Source organism: Cupressus sempervirens, chromosome 1 (genome assembly GCF_028749045.1).
Source record: "Cupressus sempervirens isolate cs-2001-9-10 chromosome 1, ASM2874904v1, whole genome shotgun sequence".
In the NCBI taxonomy this organism is placed as follows: Eukaryota; Viridiplantae; Streptophyta; class Pinopsida; order Cupressales; family Cupressaceae; genus Cupressus; species Cupressus sempervirens.
Genome location: NC_143118.1, coordinates 787679078 through 787706769, shown reverse-complemented (window position 1 = coordinate 787706769; position 27692 = coordinate 787679078).

The following is a 27692-nucleotide window of genomic DNA, read 5'->3' as shown; positions in this document are numbered from 1 at the left end:
CTACAAAATCTTCCTATATGACCAAATTTATTGCATAGCTAACATACTAGTACATTATTTCTATAAGTAGGTTTAGGTTGGTTAAAAGGTACTCTTGAATTTCTTGTAATGTGTCTAAAGTTGTTTTATTTATAACACACAATGTTTCTCCTTTCTCCGTTAGCTCTTTCATTAGATCTCTTTCTTTCTCTTGCATGGTTAGTACCTCTAAACATTGTACAGTTTCTATTATTACTATCAAATTTAGGTTTCTTATAATCAAGTTCAATATGACCAAAATCATGACAATTGTATCAATCAAAATTAGTGACATGATTAAATGGATTACCTATGCATTCTATTGTCATATGACAAATTGCATTACATGAAAAACATCTACCTTTAAATTCATATCTTACCTCCTTCGGTGATTCAACTTGCCAAATTTTCTTATGTTGATTTGCTTTCTCAACTTATTTTGATGCATCTTTAGATTGACTTGATTCAATACTATTCAAGCCATCTTTCTTATGTTTAGAATGCTCAAAAACTAGATCTAGTTCCTTTCTTACTTTACATAACTTGGCTAACTTTTCTCTAATAAAATATCCAAAACTAGTCTTGTGATATGAATGTCTCTAAAAATATAATTCCTCATAAATTTTCTCACTACTAAAATATATCTTCTCTAATTGTTGCTTAGTCTAGGTTCAATCTGCTTACACAACAGTATTGTATTTCTCAAGTTCTACATATTCTAATTAGGTGGATTCAAGTTTGGATGTAACTTTTGCAAGATGGGATCCTAGATCTATATTCTCATATTTTAGATTTGACTCAAGTTTTCTATCATCTTTCTATAAACTTAACTTTAGGTCAATGATCTTCAATTCATGTTTGAGGATTTTGTTTTCTTTATTCAATCTTCAAACTTCATCACTATCCTTAATTTGATCTTTGGAGCCCCTCTTGGATTTTAGATGATCAATCTTGTCATTTATCTTTCCAATGTAGTCTTTTACATTTTTAGATCTTTCTTTTAGGTTGTCACTTTCTTTAGTGAGGATATTGATATGTTGAATAGATACATCTAAGTTCTTCTATAATTGTTCCATATCGATAGGGATCTTACCCAATAGTTTAAGCCTCTTCGTAGTAATTGAGCTCTGACACCAATTGTTAGAAATCAAGAGTATAGAGAAGGGGGTTGGGGGGTTACATAACCATACAAGATGAAAACTCATAACACCATATTTTGTTAACTAGGGAAACCATGGCCAAGGGAAAAATCTAATGGGGATAATACCTACAAAATGATCCTCTAAAAAAAAGTATCTGACTAAAGATATTGACCTTGTTAGGGTTCTATTATATTCATATAGTGTATTGGTCCTTCTAAGAGGGCTTAAGCCTTGTCAAAAGCCTCAATGATTTTAGGATTTTTTATATACACATAAATAATGTATGCAAGAATATCCCACTACACAAACATGAAATATACAATGTAATTCCTTAATACAATAAATATAGATACAAAAATATCTTGTTGTCCATATCTTTAATATATGATATAACACTTGCTCCTCTTGACAAAGAACACAATCCTTAGATCATACATCATAATTTTCCTCACATAATGTTTGCATAATCTTCTTTAGAAGAACACTTAAACTTCACATTTACAAACTTTCATTTATACCTTTGTAATTCTCAACATATTATTGAGTAGGCCTTCAAGCATTCACATGCTTGGTAGAATATATTATTACAAATTTTTGTCTTAGGGTTAACATCTAGAATAATGTTTCAAATATATTCTATAGAGAAGTAGTTAATACAATAGTAGACACCATGAATAAAGAATATAGTAGACAAGGTACTTGTAAGATGCCTTATAATCTTTAGTTTGTTCATGCACCCTTAGTTAAGTATTTCATAATCTGTGGAAGTGTTGCATTAAGACAAAAGATGATATTGCTAAGTTTGATGCAAGAAGTGATGAAGATATGTTTCTCAGTTATTCATTCAAAAGAAAATCTTATAGGTGTTTTAAGTAGATAACTAAGACTATCGTTGAGAGAAGAAATGATAAAGTTGATGAAAATTTTGAAATTCAAGAAAGAATGCTTGATTATAATTTTAATGAAGATATTAATCCAAAGGCTAGCCAAAAAAGGTTGACTTTTTTATAAGTCTAACATGGATTTGTAGAAAGACATACCTATTGTGGAACATAGAGAAGTAAGCCTAGAGTTGATATCAAAGTTGAGTTAGTGACACCTAATAAACATATGATAAAGAGTCATCCTATTAATTAGATTATTGGTAGTAAAGAAAAAGAGTGATGACAAGGAAAAAGGTCGAAAGAGAAGAAATAAGGTTGATTTCACAAGTAGAACCTAAAAGTGGTGATGAAGTTAGTAAATATAATTTCTGGATTAAAGCTATGAGAGAAGAATTAGACTAGATTGAAAAGAATGACATAGGTAAATAATTCCTAGACCCAATGACAAGACTATTATTGAAAATAAGTGGGTTTTTAGAAATAAGATGAATGAGAAAGTTGAGTTTTTGAGAAACAAAACAAGACTAGTATGTAAAGGTTATTCAAAAAAACGTATAGATTATGAGAAAAAAAATTGCACATATTGCTAGAATAGAGGTAGTTAGAATGTTTTTGGCATATGAGGCTGACAAGAAATTCAAATTGTTTCAAATGGATGTCAAGCCAATATTTTTGAATGGAGAACTTGAAGAAGAACCTTACATTGAGGAGTCTAAAGCATTACCTTTGATAGAAGAAGAATATATGTTTTCCAAGTTGTAGAAAGAATTGTATGAATTGAAACACAAACCTAGAGCATGGTAAGAGAAATCGGACAAGTATTTGGAAAAAAATGGATTTGCTAGAGGTACTATAGAAAATAATTTGTATTTGAAGGAGATTAAAAATTAATTACTAATAGTTGAATTATTTGTGGGTGATATAATCTTTGGAGGTGATGACGAAGAAAGTGAAGCATTTTCTAGTAAAATAAAGGAGTTTTAGATGAGCATGATTGGTGATATGAAGTATTTCTTAGGATTCCAAATTGTGTAGAATAATGATGGTTTTTTGTTATCACAGACTAATTCTTTGAAAGCTTTGTTGAAAATATTTACTTTGGAAAGTTATAAACTAGTTGGTACACCTATGACAACTAGTCACAAGTTATCTAGAAAATATGGGACACCTACTATTACACAAAAGAATTATAGATATATGATTGGAGGTTTGCAATATTTGACTCAAACAAGACTAGATCTAGCTAATATAGTTTGTGTTGTTGTAATATATGAAGAGACCCTATAGAATCATAGTCTATAGTAGTAGAAATGATTTTTAAACATGTCAAGGGTCCATATACTGATATGGTATGAAAGATCAAATGAGTTTACCTTGTAGGCATATACTAATGTGGATTGGGTAAGAAATATAAATAATAGAAAGACTACAAGTGGTGGAGCATTTTTCTTAGGTGGAAGATTGGTTTCTTGTCTAAGAAAGAACAAGATTTCACTTCATAGAGCATGGAAGAAGAAGAGTATATATCAGTTGCAAATAATTGTAATAAACTCATGTGAAAAAAGAGAATGTTAAAGGAAATTTGAGTTGATTTTATAGAGCTTGTTATCATACATTGTGATAACACAAGTACAATGAGTATGAGTAATAATCCCATGTTACATTAAAAACAAAGAACATATTTATTAAGTATCACATTTTGAGAGAGAAAGTTCTAGGGAAAGAGATTAGATAACATTATATTAGTACAAAGGAGTAGATACCATATATATATTTACAAAGCCTTTGTCTAATGATATGTTTCACTACTTGAGAGACATTCTTGGGGTTATGTCCTTACCTACATCTATGTACTTAATGTAGAGATTGCATTAGCCCTGTGGCATATATCACTATTCATTTTCTAGACTTGATGATTTTTTCTTCTTCTATGTGTGTGTATCTTTGATTGAGATGAGTCATGAAGGAATCTTGGTAACTTTTATTTAACAATGTTTTTGGATACTTGAGCTTATTGAAGATCTTATGTAATAGAATTGACTTAATGATTCCTTTTTCATTAATTTTAATTGGGGAGATGTACATGAAAAACATCTCATGGTATATTGGGACAAGTGTACATGAAATGAGGAAATATAGTCAGTAGGGGAGTAGAACATAGATGGAGAGATTGAGATTTAGATTTGATTAATGAACAAGATTTGAAAAGGAAGAATATGGTTACAATACAATGCAATAGTTGCACTAGAGCATTTGATATTCATGAAACCTAGTTATTTTTCATCTATGTTGCCAGTAATGCCAAAGGGGGAGATTGCTAGAATCAATATTGATGGTATTCCTATGGGGGATTATCTTAGGATTGTTGAAGTATTATGGTGATTATGAGAAGAATTATTTGTTACATTCATGACTGTGTTTTTTCTTGATGTCAAAAAACTAATGATTCTATGAAGACTAACAGATCAATAGACAAAGATTGAGGTCACATAGTTTTGGGAGTTAAGATGATGATATGCATAGTTGAGGATGTGTTGTATAGAGTTTTCTAATTATGTGGTTAAATTATGTGGTTAAGTGTGCAATGCAAAAATATAAAGATAGTTGATAGTTGTTCAAGATTTACTATAAAAAAATTAGAAAGAGTTCCTAAGAAGTTAGTGTTATTTTTATTATATCTACTAACAGACATATAATCTTATCAAACACAATTATACTAATGTAGAATGTACATGATGATGATGCAGTGGTCAAATGTACACATCCCAATGTTACACATCTAAAGAGTTGTAAAGACTGTGAGAAGACAATATTATGGAATTGTAAAGATGTAATGTAACACATGTACTATATTATCTTAATTTGGTCCTACATTAATTGTTATTGGAAGCATGAATGCTCATGATATTCCCATGGGGGATTATTATAGATATGGTACTATGATGATATGTTACATTCATGACTAAGTTTGTCATTGATGTCAACATAGTAGTATTCTATGGTATCTAATAGAAGAATAGTAGAAAAATCAAGTTAGTATGAATGGCTAGTTGAGTATTCTCATTATTTGAGGTTATGGGAGATACTTCTAAGTATCTAGTGTATGTAGTTAATTTCGGATGAAGAAATGATAAGTTTAGTAGAAGTTATGTAAGTTTTGGTAATGTTTGTTTTGAGCTAGAGTTTACAAAGGCATGTTTTGGTAAACTTGTTATATCTCTTAGAAAAGTTATTATTTTTAGAATAAAGGTTGAGGTTATGAAGAAGACATGTTGATGATGATGTGGATAAGTTTTCTTGTTGTAATATTGCATGTATAAAAACTTATTCAAGTTGCAAGGCAGAAGATTAATGTTATCACTAAGTGTAATGTGTTTTGAAGGTGGTCCTATAATGATTAATTGAGAAGGTCTAATAGTTGACTCAGGGAATTTTTTTATGGGACTTGGTACAAAGGAATGGCATTTTACTTTATCATAGGGGAAGGTATTATGATATAGAGAAGTAATTATAAGTAGTAGAGAGAGAAGAATGTGATGTTGAGTAGAGCAAAGTAGAAGTGAACGAAACTTCATTGTTGAGTGATCTAAGGTTTGATACTTATATATGAGGTTTGTGAGCTAGGCTACAAGGTTTGATAGTGATTGATTTGGTTGTTAGAACAAAGGAAAGAAGAAAATTATAGTAAATTGTATGTTTGAATATTGAGCTCTACTTGTAGTTGAAATTACATGTTTGGGTAGTGGGCTCATCTCATATACATTGTAATACAACTCCTAATAGGGTTGAATCTTCTATCAGGGATTCAATGTCTCCAAGTAGGGAATTATATGTACCAAATTTTTTAATATACTCCTAATATGGTCTATCCTCTAATAAGGAATATATATATTAGTAAATTATCTTGTGGTCATCATTCCCATTGGGGTTTTCCCTTTGATCAAGGGTTTCCCTAGTTAACATATATAGTGTAATTGTCTATGTCAATCTTATTATGGTTTCCTTTTACTTTGGTTGAATGGTTAATTTTTTTTAAGGAAGATAAAAAAAATTTGCATGGGCACCGGGCAGTCACACCCCAACCCTACATAGAGAATATTCTGTAGAATATTCTTTATTATATCGGCAACATCAATATCTAAATTTGATGGGATAAGCCACCAAATCATACCCCAACCCTATGTAGAGAATATTCTATAGAATATTCCTTATGATATCAGTAGAATCAATGTCTAAATTTGGTAGGATAAGCCTCTAAATCTAACAGGGCCAACAATCAAACTAATAGCTAATAAATTTCCAATAGCCGAGCACCTTTGAATTCTGGTGTGCCCAATCCCACCAGAAGGCTTCGTTATTGGACATCCAAGTACAAAGTATTTTATACACCATTGTAACCACTCAACCCACAAAGGTGGGATTTTTATTTAAAACTCTAGCAGCTCGCAAACTTTTTTTAGACATGTGCAGGCGTTTCCAACACTTGCATAGCATTTTCTGACATCATCCAACATTTTTTAGACCTGTCATTGTCTACCACATGACACATCACAAGGGTCGCACATCCACCATCATGAATAGGAAGGACACACATCCTGCCACATACAGAGTACCTGACATTTCCATGTGGAAACCCTCCTGCACACCAACACACAACATGTTGGCAATGAGTTATCATTCCATTGATGCATCATTAGGTACAGTTAGTGCCACATAGGATCCAATGTTAGCAAGTATACGCAAACAATAGTATTTACATGTCACCAACCACCTGTATTTTGTCATACCTATTCATATAATTTTGTATGAGTTGATGTCATCATGACATCATGCTAACATCATCACAGGGCTTGGGGTTGCTGATGTCATCAATCTACTAGCCTAAAATTGATAGTCATTTGACCATTATACTAGGGAAATCTTGAAATACTATGAAAGTCATTTGACTGCCAAATTTAACATAGTGCTTTCCCCTACAGACCCCTCTTTAGTTGTAGTTTTGATTTGGTAGCCCAACTTTGAGAGGCCATAACTCAGTCATCCAAACTCCAAATTAGGTGATTTTTTATTATTTTGTTAAAATTTCCTAAACTTTTTAGTGGTGTAGCATTTTTTCTTGCTTTGGTGCACAAATTTGTCAGAATAAGCATTTTTTTGGTGACTATAGCTATCTAATCCTATATTTTGCAACTTCAAATGCATCATATAGGCTCATGTAGACTCCATTTCAAGTTCTATTTTTTTTATGAAAGTGCATTTTTTTGTCTACTTTATAGATTTATAGTCAGATTGTAGGCTTGTATTGACAAAATACCAATTTTAGGAATAGGTCCTATTTCGCATTATATCACTTCAGAATTATTGTATTTTTGAGCTACATTTTAAAATTCTAGATTTGTGCTCTATACTAAGGTTGTAATCAGCAAAATTAGAAGTGCACTTTGTCCATTTTGACAAGTAGCCTATTATAAAAGAACTATATATAAAGTGCCAAAATCATTCATTGGGGGGGATTTTTTGATTGAGTGAAAAGGGAGGGGTGTGTACTATGTATTGTGTCTCCTTGATTGTGTGCTCTTGCATTATGAGTTCTTTTTCAAAGTTAACTCCAAATAATTATGCTACTTGGAAAGAAAATATTAAGGAACCATTGGTAGAAAAAGGTTTACTACATTATGTAATTGGTGCAGTAAAGAAACCTCTTCTTGATGTTGATGAAGCTCAAAAAAAAGACTAGGAATCCAAACAAGAGATGGCCCTAGGAACCTTGTTGAAAAATATATTTGATCCTATAAAATTTCACATTAGGAAGCTTACCAATCCAATAGAGGTTTGGGCTAAACTTGAAGCTTTGTATGAGACAGTAGATAAAGACATGGCTTACACCACAAATAAAAAACTTCTCAAGTTGGATCCTAGGAATTTTGACACCATCAAAGACTATCTTACCCAAGTAGACATGTATATGACACAACTTAAGGTTTTTCTTGAACCCATCAAGGATGGAAAGATGATCAAACACATCATGACTCATCTTCCACCTAAATATGCTCCTTTTGTTTCTAGTTTTAATACATAGAAATTAACAATGTGTAGTGCCTATGTTAAGCCTTCATTTGAGAAATTTTTAGAAATGTTGATATTAGAACATTATAATCTAGTAGGAATGGAAATTTTTAAGTCTTCCAATACCAAAGCCTTGGTAGAAAATGAAGTAATTCAAGTGGTAAAAACTCCTACAAGAAGCAAAAGTAGTGGAAGGGTAAGACACAGGATGACACACAACAATATTCCTTAAAACAAAAAAGGCTAAGTCACAAGATGACACACAACAATCTTCCTTAAAACAACAATCTTCCTCAAATCAATATTCTTCCACTCAACAATCTTCTTCACAACAAGGAAAGTCATCTTCCAAAAATAATCAAAAGGGGAACAATTCCAACAAAAAGGAGAAGAAAACTTGTTCCTATCATAAGAGGCATGGTCATGATGAGCATGTGTGCAAGGATAAGAAGATTGATGAATTAGTCCAGATAATGAGGAAACTAAAAATTGATGTACCAAATGCATACAAGGATAAGGGATCTTCATCCACTTCAAATGGTTAGAGACAAGATTTGTTAGCAAGTTCAAACAATGTTGAGGAATGGGTTCTTGATTCAAGAGCAACACATCATATGAGTACTTTAAGGGAGAAATTTTACTATTAAAAACCATCAAATGTACCTTACATCTATGTGGGCAATGATACTCAAGTGGATATAGAAGGTAAAAGAAATGTTGAGTTGGAAAATGGCATCTTCAAGAATGTTCTTCATGTTCCTAACCTTAGCACCAACCTTCTCTCCATCTATCAAATAAATCACTATGGATGTGGCCAAAAAGTAGACTTTCTCCTTGATACAGTTGTGTTGAAAAATCTCTAAGATGATTCTATGGTGGCTATTGGAAAGGCTAATTATGTGACAAGACTATTAGATTGTGGTGATTGATCAGGAAAGTACTATACATACTTCATAATTTTTTTGGGCAATATTTTATCTAGATTTTGGGCCAACATGTAATTATTAATTATATCCCTAAAGAGATTAAAATACTTTTATAAAAGGGCTTAGGGTTGGGGATTATTTCATAAGGTGTGATGTGAAATGGGTTCTTGCGATAATATTGAGCTATAAGGGATTATAGATTTTAATCAGGTTGTAATCACTAGATCATAAGAATACTAGATTTGTTGTTTGGTGGACGTAGCCTAGGGATTGGGTGAATCACATTAAGTCTTGGTGCCTTGTGTTCTTTTCTATGTGATCTATTATGTTTTTTTATTGGTTATATTTGCATGTAATTGTTATTTCTATTTGTGGTTTAATTCTAACAAGTGTTAATAGAGCCTAGTTGTTTTTTAGTTATTCTCTGTAGAAAAGTTTTACGGTTGAGTGGGAGTCTCATGGTTGAGTGGGAGCAATGGCAGATGACAGTTGAAAGGTTTAATGGGAAGAACTTCTAGTTATGGAAGATGCAAATGGAAGACTATCTATATCAGAAGGATTTATGGAAGTTGTTGGATGGCAAAGCCAAGAATTAGGGATCTATGTCAAATTATGAATGGGATCTTTTGGATAGAAAGGCACTTGGAAGCATTTGATTATGCCTGGTACCTTCAATGGCATTTATTATTACAAAAGAAAAGATGACAAAAGAATTGATGAAAACCCTAGCGACACTATATGAAAATCGCTCTGCTTCAAACAATGTATTTCTAATGAAGCATTTATTTAATATGAAAATGGTAGAAGTTGGATCTATTAAAAATCATTTACATGAGTTTAATACTATTACTAGTCAATTATCTTCTATGGGTATCAAATTTGAAAAAGAAATTAGGGTTCCCTGAAAGCTGGAATGGCTTGGTAATGGCTGTGAATAATTTTGTTCCTAGATCTAGTACCCTAAAATATGATAATGTGATTGGTGTTATTTTGAGTGAGAAAATTCATAGGAAAACCTCAGGTGGATCTACATCAAGAAGTGCTTTGAATGCATAAAGCAGGGGCAAAACAACTGAGAGAGGAAGTAATTTTAGAAATTATGGGAAATCAAGAAGAAAGTCAAAGGGGAGGAGGTCTCAATCAAGAGGACCAAATGACTACTGGTACTATGGGAAACTAGGGCACAAAATGAAAGATTGTTGGAATTGAAAGAAAAATGCAGGAGATAAATCAAATGGAGACAAGGAGGCAAATGTGGTAAGTAACAAATCTGGATTCTGGTGCTTCATTTCATGCTACACCTCATAGAGGTTATTTCATTTATTATGTCCAAGGGGATTTTGGGCTTGTTTATTTAGGGGATAATGAACCATATCAGATAGTTGGAAAGGGAAAAATTAAGATTAAGTTGTAGAATGGGAATCATTGGCTACTACATGAGGTAAGGCATGTTCCAAGGTTGAGTAGGAATTTAATTTTAGCAGGGCAACTCGATGATGAGAGTTGTGTAGTTACTTTTAATGATAAAAATTGGAAGGTTTCCAAAGGTTCCCTTGTAGTAGCAAAAGGTGTGAAAGTACGCAACTTATATCTTTGTACAGGTCATATTGTTCCTTCTACTTTAATTATTTTAGACAACAATGATTGTTCAGAAACAATTGTTGTAGTTGAGCAGGGAGAACAAATAGTTGCTATAGATTTTGATACAACACTATGGCACAATAGACTTGGGCACATGGGTGAGAAAGGTATGAAAACACTTCATTCCAATAAAGTTTTACCAGGTTTGAAATGTGTTAATATGGATTTTTGTGAAAGTTATGTGTATGGAAAACAAAAGAGAGTGAGTTTTGCAAAGACTGGGAAGGAAAATAAAGGGAGAAATTAGAGCTTATGCATACAGATGTATGGACCCAGCTCAAGTATCTTCCCTTGGTGGCTCTCATTACTATGTTACATTTATTAGTGATGCATCTAGAAAAGTATGGGTTTATTTTTTTAGACAGAAATCTGATGTATTTCAAACTTTTAATAAATGGAAATGCTTGGTTGAAATGAGACTCATAAAAAATTAAAATGTCTTAGATCAGATAATGGTGGTGATTATTGTAGTCATGAATTTGAAGATTAATTCTCCACTAATGGTATTTTTACATAGAAAATTGTTCCAAGGACTCCACAAGAAAATGGAGTGGCTAAACGCATGTACAAGACTATAATGGAATGTACAAGGAGCATGAGGTTGAATGCTAGGTTTCCCTTACACATGTGGGTAGAGGTTATCAGTAGTGTTTTATATTTGATTAATATAGGTCCCTCTACTCCTTTGGGCTATGGTATTCTAGAGGAGGCATGGATAGAAGGCGAGTTATTCTTTTCTCAAAACCTTCAGTTGTGAAGTATTTGCTCACATAGATTCTAAAAATAGAACAAAGCTAGAAGCTAAGTCAAAGAAATGTGTATTTTCTGGATATGGTATTAATGATTTTGGTTATAGGCTTTGGAATTTTGAAAATCATAAAATTGTAAGAAGCAGGGATGTCATATTCAATGAGAAAGTGTTGTAGAAAGATCTACTGCAGCAACATGAGAAGAAAGAAGATGATTATGTAGTCTTGGATGATACTCCAAAAACTGATGTTCCAGTCATTCCTCATGATGTGCAACAACTGCAACAACAAATAACACACACACTAGTGAATGTTATATGGTCAACAAGGCAAATTAGACCTCCACAAAGATTTTCTCCCTCTTTGTATTCTATTTTACTTACTGATGCTAGTGAACCTAAAAGTTATGATGAAGCTATGTAGGTAGATACTGAGATTTAGTGGGAGTCTACAATAAAATATGAAATGGACTCTTTGTTGAAGAATAAGACATGGGATTTGTGAAAGTTGCTTATAGGTAAAAAGGCTTTATAGAATAAGTGGGTTTATAGGTTAAAAGAAGTGGATGGAGGTAAGAAAAGATTTAAAGTGAGGATAGTTGTAAAAGGATTTGCAAAGAAAAAGGGAAGTGATTTTGATAAGATATTTTCTTCTATTATTAAAATGACTTCTATCCATACTATTTTAAGTCTAGTGGCTACTGAAGATTTGAATTTAGAGTAGTTGGATGTTAAAAAACCTTCCTTCATGGTGATTTGGATGAAGTGTATATATATATATATATATATATATATATATATGGCTCAACAATAGGGATTTGTAGTCAAAGGTAAGGAGAACTTAGTGTGAAAATTGAAAAAAAGTTTATATGGCTTGAAGTAGGCACCTCGACAATGGTATCTAAAATTTGACAATTTTATGCATGAGCATGGTTATAGCAGGTGTCATTTAGATCATTGTGTCTAAATTAAGAGGTTGGATGATGATAGCTACATTATTTTATGGTTATATGTTGATGATATGCTCATAGATGGGTCTAACATGGATCACATTAAGGGGGTAAAAAGCCAATTAGTGCATGCATTTTCTATGAAGGATTTGGGTGCAACAAAACAAATCTTTGGTATGAAGATTTGTAGAGGTAATAAAAATAGAACATTGACACTATCTCAGGCTAATTATATTGAGAAGGTGTTGCAACGTTTCTCTATGGAGAACGCTAAAGCTATTAGCACACCTTTACTTGCTCACTTGAAATTGACTAAGGAGATGTGTCCCAAGACACAAGAAGAGGAGGATAAGATGTCCAAGGTACTCTATGCTTCAGTTGTAAGAAGCTTGATGTATGCTATGGTATGTACTAGGCCAGATATTGAAAATATAGTGGGAGTTGTTAGCTAGTATATGAGTCATCCAAGCATTGAGCATTGAAATGAAGTCAAATGGATTCTCAGATATTTGAGAGGAACATCCAATAAGTATCTACACTTTGGGGGCTCTACTACTAATTTATAGGGCTATGTTAACTTAGATTTGAAAAGTGATATTTATACTAGGAAAAGTACTATAGGTTACATCTTTACTATTGGTGGGGCAACTGTGACCTAGGTTTCTAGGTTACAAAAGGTTAATGCTTTATCCACTATAGAGGTAGTGTATGTAGCTTCTACAGAGGTAGCCAAGGAGATGATATGGATTCAGTTCTACTTGCAAGAATTGGGACATCCTTAGAAGGATAATTATTTGTTCACAGATAGTTATAGTGCCATTCATCTTGAAAAGAATTCAGCTTTGCATTCAAATACCAAACACATACAGTTATGGTACCATTTCATTTTTTTAGTTTTGGAGGATGGAAATTAAAGCTAGAGAAGCTACATACCCATGACAATCTAGCAAATATGTTGACAAAGGTAGTAACAAGGGACAAGCTAAACTCCTTTTAAGCTTCGGTTGGTCTTCTAGACTAAATATGAATAAAGAAATTGTAGAGTCTAGGGTGGTTTGATCCAATGGAAGCCCCATGTGTCATTGTATTGCTATAGGATCAGTCTCCAAGTGGGAGATTGTTGTTTAGTTTAGAGCCTAATCAATCCCCAAGTGGGAGATTATTAGATTGTGGTGATTGATCAGAAAAGTACTATATGTACTTCATAAATAATTTTTTTGGGCCCTATTTTATTGATATTTTGGGCCAACATGTAAGTATTAATTATAACCCTGTCATGCCCAAAAATTAGTGCAAAAACACACTAACAATTTTTTTTTTTTTTTAAAGATTAATAACACCACTACATTTGATATATTAAACTTGCACATGTTAAAGTATAGGTATAAAGAGAACATGTACATGATCTCCTAACGATGTCTTGCCATTTCTATAACAATTTATAATCAATGAGTAAGAAGAGATCGCTAAATTTGAACATTCATTATTAAATTGATTTCAACATTTGTTCTGTTATTACTTTAATTGTTGTTTCACACTGACCCTAATATTATTCCTTTAATCATTTCACTAACTCCTATAGTCACTCAATAATCCTTACTATCACTTACCCCCAAACCACACCATGTCATCCAACTAATCCTATGTATACTCTAGGCCAATCCACTTCTTAGTAATTAACTCTAAGGGACTTATTAATTGGAAAAACATTCCTAAGGAAACCGCCATCATCTAATTAATGAAACTCATATTTTCCTACTTCGATCTCCTATAGTTGGTTACACATCCAAATTCTATCACCCAATTTTCTAACCGTTCAAACCCATTACTAACCCTTAATATTTTCTTCTCCTTCAAATTTCTAAACAACCCTTAACTCCTAATATTAAGACCTCTTCATTTCTTCCTAAGCTGATTACTAACCATAATAATCCAATAGCTCTATACACTAGCATTTATTTTACCACTTCTATTATTTTTTTCTTCTCTAATTATTATTATTATTTAATTTACATTAAAGTTAACATTACTTTTAAAATGATTATTATTTATTGATATTAATATTAATATTATTACTATTTTCATTATTATTACTTACCCTTAAAGAACTACTATATTTATTCTACCATACATCATATCTACTTACCCATCCATACACAAATTACTTAACACCACTTTACCTATTTTTTTGTCCTATCCAAATCACACAATTTAATTTTCACATATTAAATTAAAATATATATATATATATCTATTGCTCATGAATTCCTACAATCATAATTATCCTATACTACCCCATCCCATCCTACCCCTCTTCCTAACCCAAGGCACCTAGGTGGCAAGGCATTTGATTTGCCTTTTTCCAAACAAAACGTGTTGGTGCAGATTTCAAACTACAATATCCCATCTTCTAGGCGTGTGTTTTCTTTTTAATTCGTAGTTTATTGTTTCCTTTAAACACGTGGTAGCTAGTTCAATTAATAAGGGGCATCTTTAATCAATTTTATCATTTTCAGCAAGGTGGTCATTAAAGGGAGAGCTTCTTGACTTATGTCCAATCATGGTATGGCTCTCCATCTCATGCACCAAGAAACGGAGGTCGGTGGAGATGTCTAGTCTACTCTAAATTTATGTTTATATGTTTTGTTTGGCTGTTTTTTTTTTAAACCAAATTAACTCTCTCCTTGCCTAAAATGATGGTGCCTCATCTGGTATTCTCTGACTTTTGTCAAAGCATGGTATTCTTGTCATTTCTATGGTGTTCCCAAGGAGAATGTGAGAGGAATGGTCGCCCACTTGGCCCTTGTGTCCAAGTTTATTAATATTTTTTTCTTTTTAATATTTTCTTTTGTGATTGTTCTAGTTTATATTGTTTTTTTTTTCTTTTAATATAATGATTCAACTTGGTGGGGCCCTCAAGTTTTCATTTGTGACTCCTTTTGAAATACTATTATATGAATAATTTGATGTGAAAAGTCTTCTATGGAATAGATGTTATGTTTTCCTTTTATATAATATTTAGTGTACTAGTCCTTGGGTATCTTTTGCACATTATTTTAATGCTCTATATTTTTTTTCTTTTTGGAAGGCTTATTTGTTACCACATACTTTTTCTAGAGAAGATTTGTGCATCTACAGCTTGTGTTTATTTTCTTCACTCAATATGTTTCTTTGTTCTTTATTGATTTCCTACCTCCTAGTCCATACTATAAAGGTTATCAGTATGCTAATTTGGAGGAACTCTTCATACTTGTATAATCTAGGTTGATGATTTTCATTTAACATTTAAAAATTAACTCAGTGCAATGATTACACGTTTCATGACAAAATTTTATATGAAACTATCTGAATTGTTCCTATCTATGCATTCTGAAGTTTAGAAAACCATATGCTCAAGGATAATGATTAACATTATGTTTTCTTGCAGATTTCAATTTGAATGTACATTCACAACTATTATGCAATAGATATAAAATGATAATAACATGCAAAAAAGATAATCCTTTCTATCAATACTATCTCTTGAGAGGATCAATTTGAATACTATGCATATCTATTAAATGATGGAGTTGAATAGTACGATAATACCAAAGTGATAATATCCCAATTATTACAACCCTTCTATGATATCCTCATGATGCACAAAGGTGGTCGAAACAAAGTATCATAGATATACACAAGGGATACCTTCCACAATACATAGATACTCTTAACCCTTCCATACAACATTTGAAATAAAACAATGACACTACTCTTGCAACACATTCTATCTATTTAATCCAAAACAAATGAATACGATTACAAGACATACAAATGCCATAGGAAGAGCGAACATCATCACAACTAATTTTTAAATAACATAAGCAAAACTGAAGAAAAAGCTACAAAACTCAAATGCAAGAATATTACTCAATCTTTTTCTCTTCTATTAATCAACCTAGTTCAAGGCTCTTTCGAGAAAGAGCCAGTGAGAAAACTCGACATCCTTGCCACTTCCACAAAGTTTTAACTACATTTTAAGATAAAATTACAACATAGTTTGAATTCTCTTCTTGGCCCTTAGTAAGGGGCCCTTTTCAATATCTTCAATACATTGTGGTAAAATGGAGAAGATGAAAATTGACTCGGAGACAAATCAAGCATATCATGAAGAACAAAACAAGCATTCATTCCCAACCCAATTTGCACAATAGGTTCAACAATGAACCAGACTAGGGAGAAGGTGGATTTTTCCAATAGGATACATCAACCACAATACCACAACATAGCCCTTTTGAGGCTAAAACTTAAGAACTTTTGTTCTTCCACAAATGCCCTTCTGAGGCCAATATTTGAAAGATTTTCATTCTTCCATTTCTTCAATTTTTAGAATTTCAAAACCATGGTATGTGATGACAAGTAGGGGCCCATAACACCCTACCCCCTTTCCCTCTTCTCATCATGAAAAGAGACTCTACACTATTGGGGTCAAACTAAAGCCCTTCCCCTATACACGGCCACGTCTTCCCTATCCAAAGGTGAGTAATGCCAAAAAAACCCACAAAAATCCCTTCAAAAATCAAGCAAAACATGAAGGAAAAGCCTTCAAGAAACATGTTTCAATCCCTCCCAAGCATTCCCAACAAACATATAATAATACCAATGAAACACAATAACATATGCATGAACAAAGCATGAACAACATGAACAACATAAAAAAAATGAGCCAAGGAATCCTACCTTCACAACAAGGTTATGGTAACATGAACCAGTTTGAGATGAGCTCTTCCTTCCTTCCATCTTCAAAATTTATCTCTAAAACTAAAGATTGGGTAACAACCAAAACTTCTCAAAGATACCTCTAAATATGATCCTAACTCAACTAGACATTAGGTAAACCTCAAGGTGGAGTCAAGATTACCAACTCAAGAAGGAAGCAATCAATTTTTGCACTAAAGTAAAAATGGACTTTTTGAGTGACCATAAAAGTCAACCAAAGGGGCTAAGGGGGTGGAAAATATCCCCAACCTATACCCATACCCCTTAGGTACTTAGATTTAATGATTTTAAGCTTTTAGGATTAATTAGAGACCTATCAGAAGCTAGGAATATTTTAGGATTTACTAACAACCCTCAAAATGGAGACAACCCACTAATCCTAATTAGGGATAATTAATCTCAATACTAACTAATTAATGAAAAGTTAACTAACTAGATCTAGCTTAAATCTTTAGGTTACTTGGTTCTCTCTAACTATCATGCTGGAATGCATACACAATTCACAAGTGTCAAGCGACACTATAAAAACACTATTACAAACCATTAACATTTACTGATTATAGAATGATACATTCACCCAATCCATGAGACAAATAAAATATGAATAACAGGGTTTGCATCTTTCATCAGATTTAACCCTAGTTTCCACAATTGATACATAGGGTTCGGTTTTGTTACTCTATTAATTTTTTTGGCTAAAACATCCTACACACTCATTGCACACATTAGTAGCTCAAGAAAATCACATGCATATATATTAAAAACCTATCTCGATAGTTACATAAATTAGAAGATGAATGTTTCATAAAATTAACTATTTAATTCATTTCTACCCACATTTAATCATCTAAATCACATAATCCATATAACATAACTTATTTGTTAATTCAGATTGACGTACCAAAATAATCATCGTTAGGCATCCATACAACTCTGCAGCAAGGATATGGTATTGGTCTACCTCAAATCAAGTATTGAGAGGGTGTATGTCCAAGTTTTGAAGTAGGCAAGCATCTCAAAGAGAAATATGACAAGGGAAAATCTTAGAAGGAAATTGTTGTTCTAGAATTGGTTCATAGTGATGTAGCTAGCCCATTTCTAGTAGCATCTTTTGGTAAGGCCTGCTATGTTTTCACATTTATTAATGACTTTTCACAATACACTTGGGTCTTTTTTCTTGCTCATAAGAGTGAAGTATTTGATAAATTCATCACCTTCAAAGCTCTAGTAGAGAAAAAATTAAGGAAAACCATCAAGATCCTATTAATAGATAATGGTAGGGAATATGTCAACTCTAGGCCTATAGACTTTTGCACACATGAGGGTATAGATCTTCAATATTCAATTGCATACATGATACAAAAAAATATTGTTGCTGAAAGAAAGAATAGAACCCTTAAGAAAATTACCACCTGTATCCTTTAACATAAGTCTCTTGATCAAGTGTTTTGGGTAGAAGCCATGTGTTGTGCTAGCTACATCCAAAAAAAGTCCACATAAGGCCTTAAATGAAATTACATCTTTTGAGGTGTGGTGTGGAAGAAAACCAAGTGTAAAGCACTTCAAAGTTTTTAGTTGTCTAGCATGAGTGAGGATACCTCCACAAAAGAGAAAGGCATTATAACCACAAAGCAAGCCATGTATATTTGTTCGATATCCTGACCATCTCAAGGCATACAAACTAATGGATCTAGAGACTCATAAAATCTTTTACAAGAGGAGTGTTCGCTTTGAAGAAAATTGTCCAAGCTTGGCTTCTTCAACACCTCCTTCCTCCTTCATGGATAGTGATCATAGTGATGACAATGACTCAAAATATGAGATTCCTTCAACTTTGACTTGTAGGACACCACGTACATAGGGCTAAAAAATAGTTGACGACATTCCTTCTTCTTCTACTAAACCTTTTTGGGCATAGAAAACTCTTCATGCAACAAGTTCATTGGTGGGAAATCCTTCAGACACTTGGAGGATAAGGTCACAATGCAAGTCATTTCCACATCCATATATAGCCATTGCTTTAGATCCATTGTCATTTAAAGAAGCATCAACAATTCTAGAATGGTACAAGGCTATGGAGGAAGAATATAACTCCTTGATAAAGAAAAACACTTGGGACTTAGTTCCCCTTCCTAGGGGAAGAAAGCTGGTTTGATGTAAGTGGATCTATTGAACCAAATTTGTAGTGGATGGAAGTGTGGATAAGCATAAGGCTAGACTAGTTGCCAAAGGTTTCTTGTAGGTTCTAGGTATTGACTATACAAAGACTTTTCCACCAATCACCAAGATGAACTCCATTTTCCTAACACTAGCTATTGATGTACCTCATGGTTGGCTTGTATATAAAATGGATGTGAAGAGTTCTTCTTTGAATGGTGATCTTCATGAGAAAATTTATATGAAGCAACCACAGTGGTTTGTATAGGATTCTACTATGGTTTGCAAATTGAAGAAGTCTATTTATGGTCTTAAGGAGGCTCCCCGAGCTTTGTATGCCAAGGTGGATTCCTTCATACTCTCAATAGGATTCACTAGGTGTCATTCTCATTTCAATGTCTAAATTCTTCAAAAGGATGACTCACACTTTATACTTTGGGAGATCCATGAAGAGTATGTTCAGGAAAGATAGTCTAAAGTTTGATTGAACAAATTATGATAGCTGGAAGAAAAAGATGAAGGCACATCTATTGTGTAGTGGTCCAAGATATTGGATCTTGACATAATAATTGAAGACAATTATTGCTAAAAAGGATTTGGAAAATTGTGTCAAGGATGAAAGAGATCTTTTTATGTGTCACATGAGAGCTAGAGAAGCACTATTGACTATACTTCCTAAAATTGAATACAATTAGGTAAAATCACTTCTTACTTCATATTTTATTTGAAAAGATTTGGAAACTAGTTTTGAAGGTGATGCGCATTCTAAGAAGTTGAGGCTACAAATTTGGATTTGTGCATTTCAAGATTCTAAAATGATGGAAGATGAATATATAAGAACATATGTAGGCAGGATATCAAAAATTACTATAGGTATTAAATCTTAAGGAGGAACCAAATAAGATGATGACATTATATGGAAGATACTGAATACTCAAACACCACCATTTAAGTCAAAAGTTCAAATGATATAGTTGTTGATATCTTGTAAAAAAGATTTCACAAAAGAGAAATTTCTTGGAAGACTTGAAGTAGTTGAGAATGAGCTTAGAAAATCTAGAGAATTTACTAGAATAGAAAAAACTTTCAATAAATTGAGTATTCTACCTATTCTACCAAGGAGTACAAGTGTTAGAGGACATTTTTCTTGTAGCAACAGATCTAAGGAGGATAGAAAGATTGGAGTAGCCCTTGTAATGTCCCATTTGAGGACATTCTCTTATTTGTCTTTTATTTGTATCCAGTTTGTAATATATTTTTATCTCATCCTTTTCATTATTTGGTAACCTATATTTATATGTGTATTTCCAAGAGTCATGCCCTTTCATTAATATTAATTATATTAAATATATATCATTATATATTAGAATAATATATGATTATATATTATATTATTTTAATATATAAAAAAGATATAATATCATATAATATTGTCATACATGTATGTATTAATTATCTATCACATATAAATATCTAATTATATATAATTATATAATAATATTCATATATATTAATATATATAATTATATAATATATAAAAATTTATATTTATATCTTAGTATAATTATAATATTGTATATAAATTATTCATTATTAATAGTATACTCTTTATATATTATTAGTTAATTTATATGCCTAAATGGGGATATCATAGTCCTCCCCTCTCAAATTTTTCTTGTCCTCAAGAAAAATCATTCATACACAAACTCCTCCATAGATACAAAATATATTTGAAAAAGTCCTAAAAGATTTATGAAATATACATCCTAATGAATGAAAACACAAAGCAACATGGTGTAGATAGATGAAGACATGAAGCAAACACGATGTAGACAATTGAAGACATATGTTATGCAATTTTGTAATTGTGAACCTGCAACCATAAAATATTATTTAGTACACATTTATATATAAATTATCCTTTTAAGAATTTCCTTATATCAATCCCCTAACAAGGTATTTATAGTCTCAATTTAGAGAAATTTGATCTTACAGCGACTTGTCAATCAAAGTATAGTTCATTATAATATTATCTCATCATTTCTTGAGTATGGGAGAAGATACTCTAATAGGGTGCCTTGTTACTGAATCATAGGCCTCACCATTCTCTCTCATTATTTTTATCTCTCTTTGATTATCATTTCCAAGATTGTGTCTTTCTATGATGTACCCTAGGGTATTTGCTCCATCGTAGGCATTACCTAGTACCCTTGGATGATGCAGCCCAATGCCCATATCATGACCTAATTTTACCAAGCAAAACACCACTAATTTTTCATTTTTTTTAAAGACTAATTATTATATTACTTCTTCTTCATCATCTTCTTTTATTTAAGTATACCCAAATTGATGCTCATCTTGCACATGATCAAGCTTCTTTAACCCCTAACTTATTAGTCTTACCCTATACCATTACTTTGACTAAAAAGAGACATACATATGTACTATTCAGTTTAACTCCTCTAGCACTGAGATACGATTATTAATAACACTATTAAGTATTTATTAACATCTAATTAAGATTTTGAAAATAAGATCATTAAGTTCATAACTATATCCTTTACCAATAGTTCAGTTATTATTCACATATTTATATACATACTATTTAATTAATAATATTATCATCCTCAATAAATATTTTTGACCTATTATTGACTATTGACATTTAATGATGATTAATACGAAGGTTGACACTTCAAGTTTACATCTTGACTTGGGATCATACCATTGTTGACTAGAGGGTTAAATAATTTAAGACAATATAAGGGCTCCAAGAAGACATTACACATCTCCTTTCAAAATTTACTTCTTGGTCTTACTTTACTATTCTACTATTATAGAGTGATGGTTATTTAAAAATAAATAAAATAGATGATTACCTAAAAATACTAATTCCCTATATTAAATTGAATTCTTCTTACCACCCACTAATTCTTAATTGCATGACCTAATAACATAGATATGATTCAAAAATTAAATATGAATCAATACTTTAACATAATTGATAAATTAAATGTGATTGAATTCTCAATTCTTTAATAAAAAATTATTAACTAAATACTACCCTATAATATCCTATCTAATGCAACATGATTACTAATAAATACCTCAATACAATCCCTCTAGCTGCCTTTCTATTCGCTAACACAATACATCCAGTTGTTCTAAAAGTTATCTATCTAGCTACCCCTTCCTAACTATTTCATCTATTCACTTACTAACTATTTTACCTATCCACTTATTAACTCTCTAATTTAACATTTAACTCCCATGTGCCAAGCTTCCCACAATCCTTCAAAATTCCTAACAACTACCACCATTCCTCCCATAGGAAACTTCACCAAATCCAAGGTGATCCCCTATAAGTTGGGCATTTTCGCATATTCTCCTACTTTCTTAGGCATGAAGTAGAGGTTTAAAAAGATGGGCTATCTTGGTGATCCCCTCTAAGTTGGGCATTTTCCCATAACTTAAGGTCTCTCCCAATTATGGTACTTTCATTTTATACATTGCATAGTTTTACTTATTTATTAATCGTTACCTCTTCAAACTTAGGCAACTAGGATTCATGGAGGGCACACTGCCCTTAGCCTAAGGAGAAGGTGCTTGGGATTGGGGCTTGGCATTATGTCAGATTTGCTCCCTTTCCCATCCCTTGTTACATGCACCCAATATGCTTAAGAAAAGGGTAGAAGCTTGGGTGGGTTATGTTTACATTAATTTTTTTTAATATTTATTTGAAAATTAATCTATTATTTGGCAGGACTTCTTATTAGATATGTCCTAGTTTTAAAAACCTAGATTCATAGACTTTATTATAATCATAGTCTTCTGTTTATGTTGTGATTATCTAAGCTAGTCTATGATGCTAACCCCCATTTTCTTTTTAAAAAGGATTCTAAAGAATATTCTTTGAAATATTTTATTCACTTGTAATCTTGGGGAAGGAATTATTTCCTTTCCCATACATTTTCCACAGAGTTGAATGGACATCTATAGTTAGTTATTTCTTATGCTCTCATACATTCTATATCATCTATTTGATTTTCTACTTCAATAGTGTGGGGTACTCATGACAGGCTATTGCAATGATACATTAGGGGTTACTAAACATGTTATGATAGTCTAAATTAATGAACTTATTGATTCATTTGGGCAATAAACTCAATACATAACAAATATAAAAAACATGATATATTTATCTTATATGAAACAAACTGATTATCTTATCTATGAATTTAGGAGATTGGAAACCATTGCTCAAGCTCTATAATGCATTCTCTTGAGAAGATTAAATTGAATATGCATGCATATCTATTATGCAATGGAGTTGAATAGTATGATAATGAAAATGAGATAATCTCCCTATAATTACAAACTCTTCTATGATATCAATTTTAACTTGGAAAAACTTATGCATACAACTCAAGAACCTTCAAGTGTATTAAATTCCTAATTGATATTCATATCATGACTATAATCTAATTAAAAATCAATTATCTTTAAAAACATTTTCTACAATGATTCTTAAATCTTCTCATCAATACACTCATATCCAAGACAATGAAACATCAATATCATTAAAATGAATTCCTCTTCCATGATACTCTCATAATACACAAAGGTAGTGGAATCAATGTATCAAAAACATACACAATGGAAATACCTTCCACTATACATAGATACTCACAACCTTTCCAATTGACAATTGACAAGAGACAATAACATTAGTCTTACAATACATTTAGATTCACATAACAAGATAAAGTGTGTTCTCTATGTCAACTTAAACACAATAATGTTTTCTTCTCCTATGCATATGGAAAGACATCAAGAACTCCAAGATTTTAAGATCATCCATTAAGAACTTGCATATTAGAGATAAAAATAGTAAACCATGGAGGCTCACCTCCCAACGTAGGCCTCAAGTAGGCCACCCACCAAGCTATAGGAAATGACACTGAAATGGGAGACATTCGAACATCATCACATGACAAGAACCAACATGAAAATAAGATTTTAACAACACATTTACAACCCCAACCAAGGTTTTCAAAATGATTCACAAAAGGAATCATAAACATTGGATGAAGGTGGGCTCTCCAAGGAGGTGAATGTCATATCCTTATACATTAACAAATCTTGCAATTGCAATATGCCCAACAATGCTTTCGTCAAACACATGCCATCCAAGGCTATCAATATTTACATCCCTTAGAAAGGCTATCAACACTTACTCCTCTTCACAAATCCTCACTTATACCTCCCACAAAACAATATAAAGGCATATGGATTTTCAATGGAGCCCATACTCCATAAAAACTATCCCCTCTCCAAGAGAAGGATTTCTCATCTTCAATGTTGAGCACAACTAAACCCTTTGCCTGAAGGCTTCTCTTCCCTCCTAAGGGTGAGTGAAGCCTTCACACCCAAAAAAACATTCAATCCACAACCACAAACCAATAAAACAAGACCAAATGCAAATAGATTCAACATGCTCACTCACATACACAAACATTTACAACATGCACCATATGCAAACACATAAATCCTACAAGAACACTCTTACAATTTCAATCTTAAACTTTCATGAGATGAGATAAAACATGGCATGAAGCACTAAGCTCTTTCCAAGCTAATGATTAAGAATGGTGATGAAGAGCTTCCCTTCCTTAGCTTCCAATTTTTTTTCCTCCAAATCCTAAGTGTCTCTACAATTATAGAGTGGATGAACAACCACTAAGTTTGGCACAAGCTCCCTAAAAACACCTCCACTTCTAACCCCACCTACCCCTCTGACACCCTTTCACCTTTCTACCAATATGAACTCAACCAAGTGGAGGGTGAGGAAAGAAGTTGTGTGACAGTCTAATTTTCGAATTGGCTTGAAAATGACTAGTTTAGAGGGTCTCCTAAGTCTCCTAGTCCAAGTTATGCTTATATTTAGACCCCCAACCTATACTACTAACATGTGGGTGACTTATTTTCCCAAAAATAACATTTGGGAACCACTTTTAGGCTTTGTAAAGTTCCTATAAAATTTAATTTGAATTCCATCATGAAGATGACTCATCATAACACTCTCCAAGGTGGTTTAACTTAATTTCATAATGGGACTAAGTTTATGTTAAGTGACTTCATGCCCAAAAATTCTATATGACATATCATTTATACATAAGCAACACAAATATCAATTGAAACACACACAATAAATACTTTACACATCATGATGACATGTCACTAATTAATCATGATCTTTAAACTTGTTACCCCCATGCAAAAATACATTACAAAATAAGAAGAATACAATGAGGTTTTGAATCATCCAAAGATTCACCTTGGCTTTACCACATTCACATAGGTTTGAACCTTTTTTCCTTGAATAATTTCCATGGTTCAAGTTTCCTACACACTCAGCTTGAATGTTAGTAGTCCAACAAAATATTATAGAAATAAATGTAGATAAATGAAAAATAATCCATTATCACATTAACACACACAATTGATTCCCCTTTGTAATCATTTCCATAAAATATTCAAAACATTGCAATATCAACATATGGGTATCAACATTTATCTTTCTTATCATAATGAAATTACCATTCTAAACACTATCACCATATGTATAATCATGAAACACTCAAGTGATATCTACTAAACCATTAAAAAATATAAACTAGATCTCAGTATATATGTCCTAAGTGAAAATCACTAATACGCAAACTTGTTAACTAGTATATGTTCAATTAAGTTAAACATAGTGACATTCTTAGCAATATCCCTTTATCATATTATGAGGGGTTTGTGTGTGAGTTTCTAGGGTAAATTCCTTAGACTATTATAATGTTTCCATAATTATGTCATCATAATTTAAAACCAATTTCCAAATATAACTATATGTCTTATTGTCATTATATCCTACATTCATTGTTGTTCTCACTAGAGTGAATGTTAATTTATCTTTCCTAATTTCCTTGTAGACCATATCTTGAATCTCATGACCAGGTTCTCAGCTTGAATATATTGAGTCTCATTTTCATGTGGTCTTAACATATTGACCTAATTTTATTGGATAGGGTATCAACATTATAATAATCAAAATCTACATCGGTCTCTAATAGGATCTAATAAATAATTGTTAATAACAAAAAATGTTGATGATGACCTAATTAACTCTTAATCATATTATTCCTTATAGTTTATAATAGGGTACAAATGCGGGTCTTACATCCTCCCCCCTAGCCATCAACTTCCTCTTGGAAGTCTCCTATGATCCATGACACAATTTTCATAAATAAGGTTTACCTTGATTTAGTATAAGTGTTCCACTTAGGAGCCTTACCTTGAGATCACCTCACATTCCTAATACTTTTACATATATTCAAGAAATAGACTATAAAACATTGTCCGATAGCTCATGGAGGGATGATTCTTCTTAAAATTGATTAACTCACCATTTGATTTATTTGGCTATCATCCCAAGTTAGGGTACATACCAATAACTGATATGTTCTTATAACTTCTTCCTAGATATGTAGGGTGGTTGTTTTTTATATCTAGAATGTTCAGGCTCATTGTAGCATTCCAAATTTGTTAGCAATTATGAATGGTTTATCACAAATAAGGTATTCAATATCTATTTATGTAATTATACCTCCTTGGTTTTTAGGTTCATCCTTTTCATGGTGTAGCCTCATTACCCTCATCAACTTGTTTAATTAGTACCATTTCCATTTACAAGTTAGTGTTAATTGTCTACCTATCTGCTCCTATGATGTACCTTAGCTGGCATAGTCACTCAATTTCTTTCCTCTTGCTTGGTTACTCTTATTTTAGGGTTTACTTTCCATGTTGATAGCTTGTGGTCAAATATACTTTGTCTTGTTTGGGTAACTATTCATTTACCAATGTTATCACATCCTTTGTTAGTTCTTATCAGTTAATTTTTGCTCCTTACTAGTTTCGAGGCATTCACTCACCTTAGCAATGACAAATTCTATGATTATAGTCCAAGAATGAATTACTAGTGTAGGGTTGATATCTTGAATAAAACTCCAAGAGTTCATCTTTTTAAGCTTAATATCAAGTTCTACTTACATGTTCTCAATTGTAGACATTCAATGGTTAATGTGTTCTTTTGGTTACATCTTAATTAAGCAATTTGGCCATTACAACTATTGGTTAGGTATACTTAGTAGATATTAGGTAAAAATAACATATCATATCCTTTCAATTCTATTCCTTATAGGCTTATCACATTCAACACCTTTACCTAAAGTCCTTAGCATGGTGTGAAATTGAGGTATATTCATTTGAGGGTTAAGGTATTTCCATGTCTATAGGGTTGGATGAAATCATATGTCATGGTGAATGAAATGGTGGTATTCTAATTTTCTCATGAT